This window comes from Lipotes vexillifer, unplaced genomic scaffold (genome assembly GCF_000442215.2).
Source record: "Lipotes vexillifer unplaced genomic scaffold, Lipotes_vexillifer_v1.1 scaffold34, whole genome shotgun sequence".
Lineage (NCBI taxonomy): Eukaryota > Metazoa > Chordata > Mammalia > Artiodactyla > Lipotidae > Lipotes > Lipotes vexillifer.
In genome coordinates this window covers 18505-25718 of record NW_006776832.1, presented here as the reverse complement: position 1 = coordinate 25718, position 7214 = coordinate 18505, and positions in this window count along the sequence as shown.

The window sequence follows — 7214 nt, the reverse complement described above, 5'->3', positions numbered from 1 at the left end:
GGCATGAGACGCTAAGGCTGCTGCTGCCGCCACCAAGAAGCCTGTGTGCGAGCACAGGTCACTATCCACACCTCCCCTGTGCAGCCCGCCACTGCCAGGGTCCCGGGATCCAGGGACAACTTCCCCGGGAGAACGCACGGCGGCCTCAGGCTGTGCAACGTCACGCTGGTCTCTGCCGCCGCAGGCCCGCCCCGCACTCCGTGCCCCTCCCTCTCCCCGGCCTGAGTGAGCCAGAGCCCCCGAATCGGCGGCTCCTTTAACCCCGTCCTGTCTGAGCAAAAAACAGACGCCCTCCAGCGACCTACAGGCAGAGGCAGAGCCAAATCCAAAGCTGAGCCCCGGGAGCTGTGAGAATAAAGAAGAGTAAGGGAAATCTCTCCAAGCAGCCTCAGGAGCAGCGGATTAAAGCTCCACAATCAACTTGATGTGCCCTGCATCTGTGGAATACCCGAATAGACAATGAATCATCCCAAATTCAGGAGGTGGATTTTTGGAGCAATTGTAGACTTGGGGTTTGCTTTCGGCACCTAATTTGTTTCTGGTCTTATGTTTATCTTAGTTTAGTATTGAAATTTTATAATCATTGGTAGATTTGGTTATTGATTTGGTTGCTCTCTTCCTTTTTTTTCTTTTAATATACAGATATATATATTATTTACCTATTTCTCTTTTTGTGAGTGTGTATGTATATGCTTCTTTGTATAATTTTGTCTGTACAGCTTTGCTTTTACTATTTGTCCTGGGGTTCTGTCTGTCCTTTTTCTTTTCTTTTTTTTAGTAGAGTTTTTAGCGCTTGTTATCATTGGTGGATTTGTTTTTTGGTTTGGTGGCTTTCTTCTTTCTTTCCTTTTCTTTATTACTTTGAAATATTTTTAAAATAATATTTATCTTTTATTTTAATAACTATTTAACTTTTTTCTTTCTTTCTTTCCTTTTTCCTCCCTTTTCTTCTGAGCTGAAGACAGGGTCTTCAGCTGGGTGTCAGGCCTGCGCCTCTGATTTGGGAGAGCTGAGATCAGGACATTGGTCCACCAGAGACCTCCCGGCTCCACATAATATCAAACAGCGAAAGCTCTCCCAGAGATATCCAGCTCAACACTAAGACCCAGTTCCACTCAACGATCAGCAAGCTACAATGCTAGACACCCTATGCCAAACAACGAGCAAGACAGCAACCTAGCCCCACCCATTACAACAGAGGTTGCCTAAAATCATAATAAGGTCACAGACACCCCAAAACACACCACTGGATGTGGTCCTCCCCACCAGAAAGACAAGATCCAGCCTCATCCACCAGAACACAGGCACCAGCCCCCTCCACCAGGAAGCCTACACAACCCACTGAACCAACCTTAGCCACTGGGGGGGAGACACCAAAAACAACAGGAACTACGAACTTGCAGCATGCAAAACGGAGACCCCAAACACAGTAAGATAAGCAAAATGAGAACACAGAGAAACACACTGCTGATGAAGGAACAAGGTAAAACCCCATCAGACCAAACAAATGAAGAGGATACAGGCAGTCTACCTGAAAAAGAATTCAGAGTAATGATAATAAAGATGATCCGAAATCCTGGAAATAGAATAGAGAAAATATAAGAAACATTTAACAACTACCTAGAAGAACTAAAGAGCAAACAAACAATGATGAACAACACAGTAAATTAAATTAAAAATTCTCTAGAAGGAATCAATAGCAGAATAACTGAGGCAGAAGAACGAATAAGTGACCTGGAAGATAAAATAGTGGAAGTAACTACCACAGGGCAGAATGAAGAAAAAAGAATGAAAAAAATTGAGGACAGTCTCGGAGACCTCTGGGACAACATTAAATGCACCAACATTAGAATTATAGGGGTCCCAGAAGAAGAAGAGAAAAAGGGACAGAAAATATATTAAGAAATTATAGTTGAAAACTTCCCTAATATGGGAAAGGAAATAGTCAATCTGGTCCAGGAAGTGCAGAGAGTCCCATACAGAATAAATCCAAGGAGAAACATGGCATGAAACATACTAATCAAACTATCAAAAATTTAATACAAAGAAAAAAATATTAAAAGCAGCGAGGGATAAACAACAAATAACATATAAGGGAATTGCCGCAAGGTTAACAGCTGATCTTCCAGCAGAAACTCTGCAAGCCAGAAGGGAGTGGCAGGACAAATTTAAAGTGATGAAAGGGGAAAACCTGCAACCAAGATTACTCTACCCAGCAAGGATCTCATTCAGATTAGACAGAGAAATTTAAACCTTTACAGACAAGCAGAAGCTAAGAGAATTCAGCACCACCAAACCAGCTTTATAACAAATGCTAAAGGAACTTCTCTAGGTAGGAAACACAAGAGAAGGAAAAGACCTACAATGACAAACCCAAAACAATTAAGAAACCGGTAATAGGAACATACATATCGATAACTACCTTAAATGTAAATGGTTTAAATGCTCCCACCAAAAGACATAGACTGGCTGAATGGACACAAAAACAAGACCCGTATATATGCTGTCTATAAGAGACCCACTTCAGACCTAGGGGCACATACAGACTGAAAGTGAGGGGATGGAAGAAGATATTCCATGCAAATGGAAATCAAAAGAAAGTTGGAGTAGCAATTCACATATCAGCCAAAATGGTCTTTAAAATAAAGACTATACAAGAGACAAAGAAGGACACTACATAATGATCAAGGTATAGATCCAAGAAGACGATACAACAATTTTAAATATTTATGCACCCAACATAAGAGTACGTCAATACATATGGCAAATGCTAACAGCCATAAAAGGGGAAATCGACAGTAACACACTCATAGAAGGGGACTTTAACACCCCACTTTCAGCAATGGAAAGATCATCCAAAATGAAAATAAATAAGGAAACACAAGCTTTAAATGATACACTAAACAAGATGGACTTAATTGATATTTATAGGACATTATATACAAAAACAACAGAATACACTTTCTTCTCAAGTGCTCATGGAACATTCTCCAGGATAGATCATATCTTGGGTCACAAATCAAGCCTTGATAAATTTAACAAAATTGAAATCTTGTCAAGTATCTTTTCTGACCACAACACTATGAGACTAGATATAAGTAACAGGAAAAAGTCTGTAAAAAATACAAACACATGGAGGGTAAACAATACACTACTAAATGACCAAGAGATCACTGAAGAAATCAGAGAAAATCAAAAATACCTAGAAACAAGTGACAATGAAAACATGATGACCCAAAACCTACGGGATACAGCAAAAGCAGTTCTAAGATGGAAGTTTATAGCAATACAATCCTACCTCAAGAAACAAGAAACATCTCCAATTAACAACCTAACATTACATGTAAAGCAATTAGAGAAAGAAGAACTAAAAAACCCCAAAGTTAGCAGAAGGAAAGAGATCATAAAGATCAGATTGAAAATAAATGAAGGAAACAACAGCAAAGATGAATAATACTAAAAGCTGGTTCTTTGAGAAGATAAACAAAGGTGAGGAACCGTTAGCCAGACTCATCAAGAAAAAACAGAGAAGACTGAAATCAACAGAATTAGAAGTGAAGAAGGTGAACAACTGGCAATGCAGAAATACAAAGGATCATGAGAGATTCCTACAAGCAACTCTATGCCAATAAAATGGACAACCTGGAAGAAATGGACAAATTCTTAGAAATGTACAACCTTCTGAGACTGAACAAGGAAGATATAGAAAATGTAAACAGACCAATCACAAGCACTGAAATTGAGACTGTGATTAAAAAATCTTCCAACAAACAAAAGCCCAGGACCAGATGGCTTCACAGTCGAATTCTATCAAACATTCAGAGAAGAGCTAACACCTATCCTTCTCAAACTCTTCCAGAATATAGCAGAGGGAGGAACACTGCCAAACTCATTCTGTGAGGCCACCATCACCCTGATACCAAAACCAAAAAAAGATGTCACAAAGAAAGAAAACTACAGGCCAATATCACTGATGAACATAGATGCAAAAATCCTCAACAAGATACTAGCAAACTGAATCCAACACCACATTACAAGGATCATATACCATGGTCAAGTGGGTTTTACCCCACGAATGCAAGAATTCTTCAATACACGCAAATTAATCAATGTGATAAACCATATTAACAAATTGAAGGAGAAAAACCATATGATCTCGATAGATACAGAAAAAGCTTTTGACAAAATTCAACACCCATTTATGATGAAAACACTCCAGAAAGTAGGCATAGAGGGAACATACTTCAACATAATAAAGGCCACATATTGCTCTAAATGGTGAAAAACTGAAACCATTGCCTCTAAGATCAGGAAGATGACAAGGCTGTCCACTCTCACCAATATTATTCAACATAGTTTTGGAAGTTTTAGCCACAGCAATCAGAGAAGAAAAAGAAACAAATGGAATCCAAATCAGAAAAGAAGAAGTAAAGCTGTCACTGTTTGCAGATGACATGATACTATACATAGAGAATCCTAAAGATGCTACCAGCAAACTACTTGAGCTAATCAATGAATTTGGTAAAGTAGCAGGATACATTAATGCACAGAAATCCCTTGCATTCCTATACACTAATGATGAAAAATCTGAAGGAGAAATTAAGGAAACACTTTCATTTACCAATGCAACAAGAAGAATAAAATATCTAGGAATAAACCTACCTAAGAAGACAAAAGACCTGTATGTAGAAAACTATAAGACACTGATGAAAGAAATTAAAGATGATACAAACAAATGGAGAGATATACCATGTTCTTGAATTGGAAGAATCAACACTGTGAAAATGACTATACTACCCAAAGCAATCTACAGATTCAATGCAATCCCTATCAAACTACAAATGGTCATTATTTTTCACAGAACTAGAACAAAAATTTCACCATTTGTATGGAAACACAAAAGACCCCGAATAGCCAAAGCAATCTTGAGGAAGAAAAACAGAGCTGGAGGAATAAGGCTTCCTCAGACTATACTATAACGCTACAGTAATCAAGACAGTATGGTCCTGGCACAAAACAGAAATATAGATCAATGGAACAGGAGAGAAAGCCCAGAGATAAACCCACGCACATATGGTCACCTCATCTTTGATTAAGGAGGCAAGAATATACAATGGAGAAATGTCAACCTCTTCAATAAGTGGTGCTGGGAAAACTGGACAGCTACACGTCAAAGAATGAAATTAGAACACTCCCTAACACCATACAAAAAAATAAACTCAAAATGGGTTAAAGACCTAAATGTAAGGCCAGACACTGTCAAACTCTTAGAGGAAAACATAGGCAGAACACTATGACATACATCACAGCACGATCCTTTTTGACCCACCTCCTAGAGTAATGCAAATAAAAACAAAAATAAACTAATGGGACCTAATGAAACTTCAAAGCTTTTGCACGGCAAAGGAAAACATAAACAAGATGAAAAGACAACCCTCAGACTGGGAGAAAATATTTGCAAATGAAGCAACTGATAAAGGATTAATCTCCAAAATTTATAAGCAGCTCATACAGCTCAATATCAAAAAAACCAAACAATCCAATCCAAAAATTGGTAGAAGGCCAAAATAGACATTTCTCCAAAGAAGATATACAGATTGCCAACAAATACATGAAAGGATGCTCAACATCACTAATGATTAGAGAAATGCAAATCAAAACTACAATGAGGTATCACCTCACACCAGTCAGAATGGTCATCATCAAAAAATCTACCAACAATAAATGCTGGAGAGGGTGTGGAGAAAAGGGAAGTCTCTTGCACTGTTGGTGGGAATGTAAATTGATACAGCCATTACGGAGAACAGTATGGAGGTTCCTTAAAAAACTAAAAATAGAACTACCATATGACCCAGCAATCCCACTACTGGGCATATACCCTGAGAAAACCATAATTCAAAAAAAGTCGTGTACCACAATGTTCACTGCAGCTCTATTTACAATAGCCAGGACATGGAAGCAACCTAATTGTCCATCGACAGATGAATGGATAAAGAAGATGTGGCACATATATACAATAGAATATTACTCAGCCATAAAAAGAAACGAAATTGAATTATTTGTAGTGAGGTGGATGAACCTAGAGTCTGTCATACAGAGTGAAGTAAGTCAGAAAGAGAAAAACAAATACCGTATGCTAACACATATATATGGAATCTAAAAAAACAGAAAATAAAAGAGGTTCTGAAGAACCTAGGGGCAGGACAGGAATGAAGGTGCAGATGCAGAGAATGGACTTGAGGACACAGGGATGGGGAAGGGTAAGCTGGGATAAAATGAGAGAATGGCATGGACATATATACACTACTAAATGTAAAATAGATAGCTAGTGGGAAGCAATTTCATATCACAGGGCGATCAACTCAGTGCTTTGTGACCACCTAGAGGGGTGGGATAGGGAGGGTGATAGCGAGATGCAAGACAGAGGAGATATGGGGATATATATATATATATGTATAGCTGATTTACTTTGTTATAAAGCAGAAACTAACGCATCATTGTAAAGCAATTATACTCCAATAAAGATGTTAAAAAAAAGAAAGAAAAAGCTAGAAAGAACAAGTGTTATCACAAAAAGAATGAGTGTTTTACCATGACAGTTACACAAATAACAGCAACACAGTCTTTATTTGAAGATTTCTTAGATAATGCACAAAAGGCGGCACACAACCTAAAGGAAAAGATAAATAATTCTGGGGAAAAATGTTGATAATTGTTGAAGATTATGTACATTGAAGATGCATTATACTATTCTCTCTTCTTCGGGGTATGTTTAAAAGTTTCCATAATTAAAAAAAAAGGTATGAAAAGCTTCTGAATGCAGAAGACACTCTATATAAGGTAGAAAGACAAGGTATAGATTGGAAGAAAAGAAATATCTCTTCAGTAACAAGGACAACTGACATAGCATTAGTAATCCGAGTAGCTAAAGTATTTTTACTAATCAGTAAGAAACTGAATAACTTTCTTATCTTTGTTTCTTTTTTTAAAAAAAAAAGAGACAAAAGGCAAATTGAAAAGCTCAGAAGAAAACACTTGGACAGTCAAGAATCTTATGAAAAGATACTTAATCTGACTGAGTAATCAGTGAAATGCATTAAAAAAGCAACAATGATGTATCAGTGAATATCCATCTGTATTCGTTTCCTATGGCTGATGCAACAAAACTGTGACAAATTGGGTGGCTTGAAACAGAAATTTATTCTATCACAGTT